Source organism: Elephas maximus, chromosome 19 (genome assembly GCF_024166365.1).
Source record: "Elephas maximus indicus isolate mEleMax1 chromosome 19, mEleMax1 primary haplotype, whole genome shotgun sequence".
Lineage (NCBI taxonomy): Eukaryota > Metazoa > Chordata > Mammalia > Proboscidea > Elephantidae > Elephas > Elephas maximus.
In genome coordinates, this window is record NC_064837.1 from 60386081 (window position 1) to 60398679 (window position 12599).

The 12599-nt window shown below is 40.2% G+C and overlaps 1 protein-coding gene across 6 annotated transcripts in view; it reads left to right on the forward strand.

The window, feature by feature from the left end:
• KCNJ16 (potassium inwardly rectifying channel subfamily J member 16) overlaps window positions 1-12599 on the forward strand; it is a 62647-nt gene that overhangs the window by 31489 nt on the left and 18559 nt on the right. The window contains exon 1 of one of the 6 annotated variants that reach the window (XM_049860213.1): window positions 3050-3216. The exons of 4 other annotated variants lie outside the window; for them this stretch is intronic. The gene's annotated coding sequence lies outside the window, so the exon portion shown is untranslated. One more of the 6 variants, XM_049860212.1, reaches the window with a different exon arrangement.

Sequence of the window (12599 nt, forward strand, 5' to 3'; positions counted from 1 at the left end):
TGTACATCTGATGAGGCACACAGAAGATTCAGCACCAAGATTTGGTGATTTCTGGGTAACTGGCTAATTTTTCAAATTTTACTCAGAATCAGATAAGCAGGAGCCCTAGTGGCACAATAGCTAAGCGCTCAAGAGCCAACTAAAAGGTTGACCTTTTGAATCACTCAGAAGCTAGGCAGAAGAAAGACCTGGCAATCTGCCACAATAAAGATTGCAGCCAAGAAAACCCTATGAGGAAGTTCTACTCTGTCACCTGGGGTCATTATGAGTTGAAATGGAGTAGAGGGCATCTAAACACAACATCAGATAAGCACAGCTACAAGCACATACATTAAGTGACCTGGAGAATTAAGACAACTATCTTTATAATTCAGGTGATGTCCATCTTCTGCTATCCTGGAACTCAAGCCTCTTAGAACTGGAATCATTTGGTGTTAGGCAATCAGGAATCTGTTTTGGCCTCAGCATTCTAAATGACCTCTACTGGTTGAGCAGGTTACGGCTAATAACTCGGTTAAGGATTAGGGCCATAAATGGACTCTTTAGAGTGTAGACAACTCTGCTTTTAAAATATGAAATCTCGGAGGTGCACAAAGGTACGTCACAGCCAACCAAAGAAGGTAGCGTGTCCTAACATAGTTTAATCGTCTTTATTCCCTTTCCCATCCTCTTACTTTAAAAGAAATCATCTGACGTGGTGAAATGTTCATTTTACAGACATGACCTATGCAGACTTAATTTCTGAACAAAATGAAGGAAAAATTCCTGGTCCTTTTATGTGCTTTTTTCTTAATATGATCAGAGATACAGTTAGCCTTTCAATCCCAAACAAGACATGACCTCATTGGAGGTTTGCTTCTTGACTAAATTACGGAGTTCCTCACAAATGATAGTGCTCATCGCATGGCCTGCCTGCTTCTGTCTTCTTTCTGATGTCAATGATTTGTTCAGGGAGGTCTCTAGCAGATGTTTTTGGAACAAATATTTTGTGGGGATTTCAATGTTTTTATCCCAAAGGCCATTTAGTGGTCAAACTGGAAACCAAGAATGGAATGAATTAACTTGTTAAAATTCCTAAATCAAAAAGTGTTTGTTTGGTTTAGTGGGTTTTGTTAGAAGTGAGAGGATGGACCAAAGCAAAAGCATAGAAGTTTCCTAGACACATCCAAACACTTTGAGGGACTGAGTAGTTGGGGCTGAGACCTGAGGACCATAGTCTCAGGGGACATCTAGGTCAATTGGTGTAACAAAATTTATAAAGAAAATGTTCTACATCCCACTTTGGTGAATAGCATTTGGGGTCTTAAAAGTCTGCAAGTGGCCACCTAAGATACATCTATTGGTCCTATTCTACCTGAAGCAAAGGAGAATGAAGAAAGCCAAAGACACAAGGAAAATACTAGCCCAAAGGACTAACGGACCACCTGAACTAGAGGCTCCAACAGTCTGAGAGCAGAAGAACTAGACGGTGCCTGGCTACCACCAGTGACTGCCCTGACAGGGATCACAACAGAGAGTCCCGAACAGAGCAGAAGAAAAATGTAGAACAGAATTCAAATTCCCATAAAAAGACCAGACTTACTAGTCTAACAGCGTCTGGAAAAATCCCCATACTATGGCCCCTGGATGCTGTGCTAACCCAGAACTGAAACTATTCCTGAAGCCCACTTTTCAAACAAAGATTAGCCAGGCCTATAAAACAAAAAATAACCTATATGAGCAATGTGCTTCTTAGTTCAATCAAATACACAAGACTAAATGGGCAGCTCCTGTCCAGAAGCAGGATGAGAAGGCAGGAAAGGACAGGAACTGGACGATGGGACACAGGGAACCAGAGGTGGAAAGGGGGAGTGTGCTGTCACGTTGTGGGGACTGCAACCAATGTTAAAAACAATATGTGTATAAATTTTTGAACGAGAAATTAACTTGAGCTGTAAACTTTCCCCTAAAGCACAATTAAAAAAGAAAGAAATGAGAGAAATGGGCTATGATAGGAAAGTGAGAGAAGCCATCAGGAATGAGCACCTGGAGAGGCTTTCCAACATACACATATTCTGTTGGATTCTTAAAGAAGTTCCTAAGAATGCACCCTCAAGGCAACCTTGCATAGCACTTATTCAACTTTCCTACAGTGACTATTTCAAATATGTTCCATTCTCTTTGAATGTCAACTCTTGTCTCCCCTGTCTACCATCCCTTTCTGTTGAACAGGAAAATAAAATCATAGCCTTCTTGCCAGCCAATCTATAGAAGTGACTGCATCTGTGCCCATTCTTTCTGTGAAATCATCCTTGACTCTTCCCCACACCTTCATTCTGCTCCTTGTGTTCCCTCCTCCCCTTCTCTACCTCTGATGTATTCCTCATTTTTGTGGACTCTGATGCCCAAGTCTCTCTTAAGTCTGTTCACTTTGCTTTATTCAACTTGGTTATGTAATATCCTCCTTATTGCCCTCTCTGTCTCTTATATAGCCAAATCCTTTCTCACCACAGCAACCAGCAAACTTCAAGTTAAATGGTAATGAGATTGCATCACTCCCTTGATCAAAATTCTTTAGTGCTTCCTTAGAATAGTTCATATCCCTTAACATGAGCTAGCAGGTGCTGCTCACCACTCTAGTATCTCATTCTCCAATCCCTGACCACATGATCCAGCCAAATAAACACTTTTATTTTCCCTGCTAACTCCTATTCAATCTTCCATATTGAACTTAGAGATGACACCTTCTGGGCAGATGTCACTGAGCTCCCACCACTAAGTGCTTTTCCTGTGTGATCTTGTACAATGCATGGTAGCTCCCATTTTATAATACCCAACTATGGCCCATTATGCTGTGCTTGTTAAAATATTTATTGAATTAGTAAATAACTGGATTGCTGTTACAGAAATTTCTGATGCTCACTCCTTCGCAACCCCTGCTGACATTGTCATTGGTCTCCAAGGGCATGCACTTCCTTGCAGCCCAAATGAAATGATGTTGGGCAAGAGGCTGTTTGTCTTAGGTGTAGGATTACATACCTAGACAGGGTGTGTGTTTACATAAAAAAATCTTTACTGTCACAATAACAGGGCACCTTCACTTAAGAAGAACACAAATGGAAGAAGTAGCCCAATCCCTGGATATGTTAGTAAGAGAAAATCCAGCTGTCTGGGACAATAAGAATTTTGGGGGCAAGTTTTGGCCACGTTGTGATTTGGGGAGATTCTTGTTATTGAGTAAGTACACAAAGTTTTGATCGAAGGACAAATGGGCAGGGAGGAAGGATATTTCCTCTTCATTCTTGTTTTCTGTAAGCCACCATTGGCAAGACTGTCTTCTACGTGTAGGCATGGGAACCAGTTAAAGAGAGTGTTGATTCACTAGAGTGAAGCTGAAAAATCAGTGGCCTTTGTCTGTGGTAAATGTGTCCGGAAAGGCAAAGAGAAACGAGATTCTCCTGTGGGGTTTCTCATCTCCATGACGGTAGGTGCTGCCGGCTTCAGAGAGAGCACTCAGAGGCAAAGAGAAAAGAACCCTGAGACGTTTAGCTGAAGTGCTCTTGCAAGATGAAAAGAAGAAGTGGTTTTTATCTGAGCTTCATTATCTGTTACTAAGGTAAGACTACTTAGTGGGTTACAAAGGTATCCAAGCCTGAATTAATTGCTTGCCTGCTCTCTGACGATCCTTCTTTTTGTGTGTGCTTGCTAATAGACACCTTTATGATGCTTCATTTGCCTTGGGAGTCTTGCTTTATTGCTGTACTTTCTATGGCTGGGAATTTTTTCTTTCTCGTGTAATCTCTGGGGAGTGCTGAACCAAACAGATTAAGAATGTGAGTGCCGTTTATAGATCAGTTAAGGGAAGTAACATTCAGAGGGAGAACCAAAAAGGATGATGATTTAGCCAGCTGAACATCACTTACTGACGTGGTACAACGTGAAGAGGATGAGTCTTTAATCTCCTGTGGAAACAGTCTTTCAGAAAACCATCTTTTGTCACTCTTTCCCTGTTCCAAACTGACAACAAAGTGCCATCTACAACTTGAAACTGCATATAATAAAATATAGTGAAATTGATTTGGGATTAATTATACCTTCACAACTCAAAAAAAACATAGGCAGAAATGCTGTAAAAATGGCTTAGGGGAAAACAAAAAAACTGCTAAGAGGTAAATTCAATGAATAGTAAGCTCCTGAAACATTGACATTTGATTGGGTATGAGAGCACTGGGTTTTCTAAATTTTAATGTTTTCATTGTTTTCTTTTGATTTATACTCTGGGGTTAACAATACCTTCTACATTTCATGCCTCCAGGATTGTATTTCCCTAGTAGACATGGCAAAGTTTGAGAATGCAGTTTGTCTCTCTGGAAATTCCAAGACTGTATAGACATATGCTCATGGGTTTGACCATACCTATGTCATACTTACGAAACACTTTAAAGTTTTCTTTTTGAAAGTCCTCTTAAAATTTGTTTATTTCCTATGGTCTTGAAATAATTCCAAGAATTCAGAGGGAGTGAGGGACGATAGCCACAGAGGTTCTGGAAGCCCAGAACACAGAATATAAAGCCCAAGTTGGCTACTTATTACAGTATGTCCTTCCCAAGCTACTTAGCTTCTCTCTGCCTCTTTTTTCAAAAGCCTTGAATAGTACCTACCCCTTGGATATTAGTTAATCTGGTATGCTGTGGTGCCTGACACACAGTGAGCGCCAACTAAATGGACGCCACTATTATCAGTTTCAATTTACAGAGGAAGAAAACTCTGATATAAAGAGCGTTATAGTGAGTTAATAACTAAGCTTAGAGTAATAGCCTGAGGCCTCGTGGTACAGTGGTTAAGAGCTTGGCTTCTAACCAAAAGGTCAGCAGTTCAAATCTACCAGGTGCTCCTTGGAAACCTTATGGGGCAGTTCTGCTCTGTTCCATAGGGTTGCTGTGAATCAGAATTGGCGACAATTCTTTTTTTTTTTTAAGGGTAATATCCCAAGTGGCTCAACTCCAAGCAATGCAAGTCATATTCTCAGGTTTGGAAAAATGCCAGGCAGTTGCAATTTTGTAATGAGGAAGGTGGAATCCTGTTGTAATATTGAAGGTAGTCCTGGCAGCTCTGAATTCCTGCTGTGACCTGTTCTTGACATGGTTTTTGACCAGTGATACTCATCTTTAAACTTTCAGACATTCATATTCCATCTTCCTTCTCTGCAAACCAATAGCAAGGGTCAGACAGAGGAGGCCAGGGAAGATTTTGTGTGTGCATAGCTTAATAAAAATAAATCAGTCATTTGCATTTTTGTCTTTTAAACATGTTCACATAAAAACACCTGGTTTATAGCTTCTACCATTGTCACAGTGGCTGCTTCCAATCAGGGAAGCAGTCCTTGCTTTGTCCATGTGCTTAAGTTTCAGGGAGAAACTACTGACATTTATGAGGCACTTAAACAATTTTTCTGCACTATCTGATTTAATTTCCGTAATTACCCTTTCTAAAGGAATGGAGAATTGGTCTGGGTTCACATAGGTGAATGGTGGAGATGAAATTTAAAGAGAAATCAGTAATAATATGAATGATTAAGCTAAAAGCACTCTTTTGTTTACATTGCCTAAATTATATAACTGGAATGACAGGTTGTGATAAGAATTGTCATGGACCTTAATGGTATCCAGATCATCAAATCCTGAATTTGGTTTCCTTTCAAAAGATGGCAGAGGCAACATCACAGTGGGATTCAGTGGAATCCTAGAACGGAAGGGTAACTGATTCAGAAAAGTCTCCTGCCCTTGGAAACTTCTCTAGAAGCCATTACCCTGGGTTTTCCTTCAGCATCTCTCTGAAAATCCATGATCAAGTCTGTGTTTTGATAAACCTGGGCCATCAACAGAATTACAAAGTGAAAACAGTCAGCTACAATTAAAAAGCTCATGCAATGATCAAAGGCACAGATAATACCAAAATATGGGTCAACATGATCTTTCCTGTCAGCATGACAGGATGGCTCATGATTATTCTAAAAAAATAATGGGAGATTTGAGTGTTTTTTTCTTTCATGAGAAGCAGATACTAACAAGGTCCCTCTGACACTGTTTATTTGTAATCCTCTTGGACAGGCTTTCACCACTGTTCATCTCATAATGTTGGAGTTGATGCCGCTCAGTGATTATTGAAAAAATAACACAAGAGAAAACCCTTAAATCTTTGTGTAAAAAGAGACCATCAGAGTTATCTAGTTCAATCTCCTAATTCAGGAAACTTCTATATATTCTTCAAGTTGACCAACCAAATTCTAAGTAGTCCCAATCTTCACTAGATTATTTCCATTGTTGGAAAAACAAAAAAACCAAACCCATTGCTGTTGGGTCAATTCCAACTCATAGGGACCCTATAGGACAGGATAGAGCTGCCCCATAGGGTTTCCAAGGAGTGGCTGATGGATTCAAACTGCCGACCTTTTGGTTAGCAGCTGTACCTCTTAACCGCTGTGACACCAGGGCTCACAAAACATGTAATAAAAACATCCTTTTCAAAACGGATATAAAATCTGCATCCCTATAAATTCCATAGGAGCCTTGGTGTCACAATGGTTAAGTGCTCAGCTGCTAACCAAAATGTTGGGAGTTCAAACTCACCTAGTAGCTCCATGGTAGAAAGACTTGACAATAAACTTCTGTAAAGATGATAGCCAAGAAAACCCTATGGGGCAGTCCTACTCTGTCACACAGGGTTGCTATGAGTTGGAATTGACTCGATAGCATCCAACAACAACATAAATTCTATGTGCAGATGATGCCACCTTCTGAAGCACTACAGAGGGCCCCTTTATTTACCACATGAATATAGACATCTCATCTGTGCATTTAAGAGTATGAGCAACTTGGAGCAGGGGTCTTGTTTTAATTATTTCAATAGACCTACATCATAGTACATGGAACATAGTTGGTGTTCGATACAAATCTCAAATAATGAGTGGACATGTTCAATATTTTCTTCTCCTTCAGTTCTTCTTCCCATATAATTTCATATTCTGCTCCTTCACCATTATGGCAACCTTCCTTAAAAATATGAGATACTGAGAATTGAACATTATGCTTTGGAAATTAAATATCTCCAGTTACACCTTTATTACTGTCACTAGGAATTCTATGTGGGTCAAAAGCTATTTTTGTTACATCTTTGCCTTAATTTTTTGGGTAAGACTATTTTTTAACCTCATTGAACACTCCTCTCTTTCTCACTGCTCATGTTTGCTAGCCTTCTGGGCTACCGTTATTAGTTGAATTTCCATGACTGAATTTCTCTAACCCCTAGAGCTGAGGGCACTTGACACAACACACAGGCATCTCTCCTCCAGGTTCTGCGGTAAGTTGGTTCTTACAGCATGTAAGTGGCTATAGAACACATCTCCATGGACTCAACCAGCATTTCTTGCCCCAGATGTGCTCTGAAGTTGTGTCTCAATCCCCTGAGTTTACTTCTTTTTCCTAAGATCAGGTCCAAAGACCCACCTTCACCCTAGTTCTGCTTCTAATAGCATCTTTTCCCATGAGGTCTTTTCCCAACATTTACTATCTGTTTAATTCTGGATAAATCCACCAAACTAGCTAAGCTTCAATTCTTCATCCTTAAAATGGGGATAGGGGTGTCAGGATAATTAAACAAACTCATATATATGTAAAGAGCCTGACAGTTAAGACGTGTTTCTTCTTAGACTGAGAATTTTATCTGACCCTTCTCTCCTTTCAGGCTGGAGCCCAGCTCCTAAGCCCAGCTCCACACTTAGGGTCAATTACTTCTTGCTGTGTTTCTTTGATGTTGAGTTCTTGACTGCCTACATATCTGCTTGCTGCCTCTTCTCACCTTTCTGAAATCCCCCAGCACTGTTTCGCCTTCCTTCTTTTCCCTTGATATCTCACGAGGTGTCTGTTAAGCTGACTAACTGAAGATCTGACCCTGATTTATCCCTATATGTCCTTCAGAAACTTAACTGAACCTCTGTACTTCTGCAACCACAGCTGGACCTACCTCCAAGCACGGCAGGTGCCCACTCTAGTTTGTGATTCTAAATTCTTAGACTTTAGTAATCTGGCCATTACATTGCCTATTAATCCACATATGCTAGTTTTGATACTTAGAAAGAAGTTACTATCTTCTCCCTGGATAAATTCTCCCAGCCAATCAGGTGATCCTCTCAGCTCCACAGTCTTATATGCCACAGAGCAAGAAGACTTGAGAAGCTGTATTACCCAACTACCTCCTTGGTCAGTGTCAACAATGATCTCCCAAGGCTGGAAGACTCAGAATATTCCATGTCCTCCATTTACAAAGTTAGGAGATAGCGTTCCAAAGAAGGCACCATATCCACATAAAAAATTTTGGACTGTAATTTTTTGGGAATGATAATACATGCTTTATTTTTATAGAGTTTCTTCTGAATGAAGATGGAAATGTGTTTTTTCCCATCTTAACTTTGGGTATTCTTTCATCTCTGATTCGACTTGACAAACAGATCCTAGTTAGTCACCTGGTACGGCAGGCCTTTCCATTTTTTTTTAATTGATGCTGGGTTGCCACTGAGATAAAGTCCCTTTTGTTTGGGGTCTTCTGTTTCCTACCCTCCTCTTTTCCGTATGCAATAATCACTGTCTGAGAATGCAAATTTCTGATCACAGTTTCTGAATGTCCTTGATAAGAGCAAGTCAATTAACTGTCTGCTCCAGGAAAAGTGGGTTTTGCCTATTCAGAGTGATTTCATAAACATTCCAGAGCATGTGCAATGGAAAGATTGGAATGTTGAATCTCTAACTCAACGCAGGTCAGGAACAAGACTTTCACACGCACTTACATGCACACACACACACACACACACACACACACACACATGCCCTTCTTGTCAGCACCAAGTCTTTATGATTACGACCAATTCTTTCATAAGAGTCAAGCTTCTGGTTGCAGAAGGAATTAATGTCAAGATAATGCTGTGTACTTTGGATTCATGTAGTAGGAAATTTTACCTTTACAGCTTTCCTCAGAATGCTCTGTGACATCACCACCACTGGATTGTCTTTCCCTTTGTGTTAAAACACTTTGGCTCAATTCCAAAGGGCATCCAAAGACAACAAGCCTTCCCTGCAGTCCACCCACCACTGGCAGGATAATCTCAAGACGGAAACATTCTTCTCCGTGAAAGGCATTGTCCAACTAGCTCTCAGGATAGCATTCCTCTCCAATTTGGTCTTCCTTTGACCTCTTTCCTTGTGACACTTTAGATTTCCAGTGGTCTGATCAGATATAGTTTTGCTGCTTGACAGTCACTTCTGAATATTGGTGTGACATTAAGGGCTGATCTTATCAGTAGGGCAGGTAGACATATCTCAGGAAAGTTTGAAAACCATCTTAGATGGCATATTTCCCTACAACCCTGGTGCTTGGAGTTATACTGATAGAATATAATCTGCTTAATTTTAATAAACTTGGTTCAAGTCTGTTATGCGATATATGTGTGTGGGTATATATGTATATATATGTGTGTGTATACATACACATATATATGTATATACGTATGCATATCCAGTCATGGCATTAAAATTTATGTACAATTTGTAACCTAATTACTGAGCCTTCGGTTGTAATCCTAGTTCTTTGACTTTACAAAGCTGTGATACATACTACTTCATCTTACTAAGCCTTATTTTGTTCATTTGTAAAATATAAAAGGTATAATGAAACCTGCTTTTTAGGGTTGTGTCTTGGTTATCTAGTGCTGCTGTAACAGAAATACCACAAGTGGGTGGCTTTAACGAAGAGAAATTTATTCCCTCACAGTCTAGGAAGCTAGAAGTACAAATTCTGGGTGCCAGCTCCCTGGGAGGCTTTCTCTATCGGCTCTGGGGGAAGGTCCTTATCATCAATCTTCCCTGGTCAAGGAGCTTCTCAGTACAGGGACCCCAGGTCCAAAGGATGAGCTCTGCCCCTGGCTCTTGTTTCTTGCTGTTATGAGGTCCTCCTGTCTCTCTGTTAGCTTCTCTCTTTTATATCTCAAAAGAGATTGGTGATTGGTTAAGAAACAATCTAATCTTGTAGATTGAGTCCTGCTTCATTAACAAAACTGCCTCTAATCCTGCCTCATTAACATCACAAAGGTAGTATTTACAACACATAGGAAAATCATACCAGGTGACAAAATGGTGGACAATCAAACAATACTGGGAATTGTGGTCTAGCCAAGTTAGCACATATTTTGGGGGACACAGTTCAATCCAAGACAGGTTGTTTTTAGGATGAGAGGATAGATATATGTGTATATACTATATGTATCTATATATATAATCTACATACATGTATGTCATAGCTCAGTCCCTGGTGCCTCCTTAAATGATCTACTGTAATTATTTCCTGAGAGTACATTTTGGTGGGAGAAGGAAGAAAGTGACATAGTACTGAGCTGAAGGAAGGGATTAAGCTGGACTGAAGGGAAGGCGTCACTAAAAGGAGAAGCAGGAGGGACATAAAGAAACCTTCGCTAGCATCACAAATTATCTTATGAGCTGGACTTTCAAGGGTGCACCACACTGAACTACCTGATGGTACTTTTCACCTTCCTGGCTGTCACTGTTTTAGGAAGTTAAGACCGAGATTTTGATCAGTGCTGTTCCATAGAAATAACAAAAAAACCTTATTGGGGAAAGAAACTGGGCCACAGATAGACAAGGTCACAAACCCCAATATGCTGGTTCCATACAAAGAGGGTTCTTTGATTCAATGAGAAGAATGGGCATCTTGAGTAGCCCTACTGGGGATAGGAAGTAAAAACTTGCTTTGTTTGATGGCACAGGCAAAGGTGTTGTGTTGCTATTCTTAGGTAACCCTGGAATCAAGGACCCAAGAATCAAGAACAACCTGGAGGTGGTGGTGCTTGGGGACGGTCTTGTACCTTTTTTATTTTCACAGGATTTTTAGTGCCTAGAAATATGAGTAACTAACAGAACATATATTTCCTCACCCTATTGTGTCTCCTCTCTTAAATGTTTGCAGATATGGGAACTGGCATAAGCATGTTCACAAATTGTTGAAAATCTGCCTTTGAGGATTGTTCCTAATGTTTTTCAATGAAAGCATCAAATCTATCTTTCTACAGGAAAGATTTGGGAGTTCAAGTGCCAATGATGTTTATATTTTATATCTCTTAGTTATAGAGCCAGTGTTTCTTTCTCTACTCCTAAACCCTATGAGTGAAGAAAACAATTTCAGTTCACAGTATATTCTTTCCATTAAAATTTATGCTTGTATAATACTTAACAGGGCTCGTCAATTGAATGCACTTTTTATAAATGCTATCTATCTTGTGGTGGCTTTTTTTTTTTTTTTTTACTTTTTATCTTGTGGTGCAGTGGTTAAGAGCTTGGCTGCTAACAAAAAGGCTGGGAGTTGGAATCCACCAGCTGCTTCTTAGAAACCTTACGGGCATTCTTAAGTAGAAGCAAAAGGTAATTTTTTTTTTTTTTAACCAGAGAAAACATTTGCTTCTGTCCCCTCCCCATTAGTCTCAAATAAAGGGAGGCCATGTGGTCTACAGTTGCAGTTGTTATAAATAATTTTTAAAGAAGTCAATAGCTCAAAGTTGTTGAATATTTAAATTATTATGGAAATCTTTCTTTATATAGCTCTTGCTGTGTCCAGTCTCGGCTGAGAAGAAGTTTTCATTCGGATGTGGGAAAGCTATTTATTCAAGTCAAGCACTTCCCAGATCTCCATAGGCAGATTATCTACTGAGTGAACTTAGCCCCAGGAATTAAAAAAAAAAAAGATCGTAACCTGCTTTTGTTCAGCTACTCAGAATTTTTCCCTTGATTCCATCTTGTTGATCAGCTTGCTTGAATTCAGGACCAGAAAATCATTTTAATAGCATGTATAGAAATCAGGCATTTTTTTCCAAAGCAAATGATTTATTCAAAGTTAAATGCAAGTCAGTTTCTATACAGTGCAGAAAGCAATTTGGCCTTTGTTCTAGGTTCCTAAACCACACCTGAGGTTAATGAGTAGGAGGCTGACCAAACCAAGAGGGACCACCTGAGGGCCTGATGTGACTAGCCTTAAGAAGCATGATGTAATCTACTATGGCTGCTTGAGAAGGCCAATAACAGCCTGGAACTCTAAGCTGTGATGGGCATTGTGCTCTCTGGAGGATGGTTTATCCCCTTCCAGATCTTACCCTAAAAGTGTCTCTTCATTTGTATCCTTTGGGTTATAATAAGTCTGTAGTCATAAGTATGGTAAACTCTCTGTGAATTTTCTGAGTCGTTCCAGTGAATTATTGAACCTAAAGGGGCAGCTAGCAGGTCAAAAATTAAGGATGTCTCGTGGACTCCTGAGCTTGCAACTGGCAGCCTGAAGGGGTAGTGGGAAACCAGCGCTGAATCTGTGGCTAGCAGGGCAGAACGTTGGAGTGTTGTGTGGACTCCCCAACCTTGCAGCTAGTGTCTGCCTACTTGGCAGTCTGAAGAACTGTGTCCTTTTAACTTGTCAGAGATGGGCTGCATGGGCAGCTGGTCTAAAGGACAATGTCCATCTAACTTGTGAGCTCTGACCCAGCTCCACGTAGCTAGGGTTAGAGAGAGAGAATG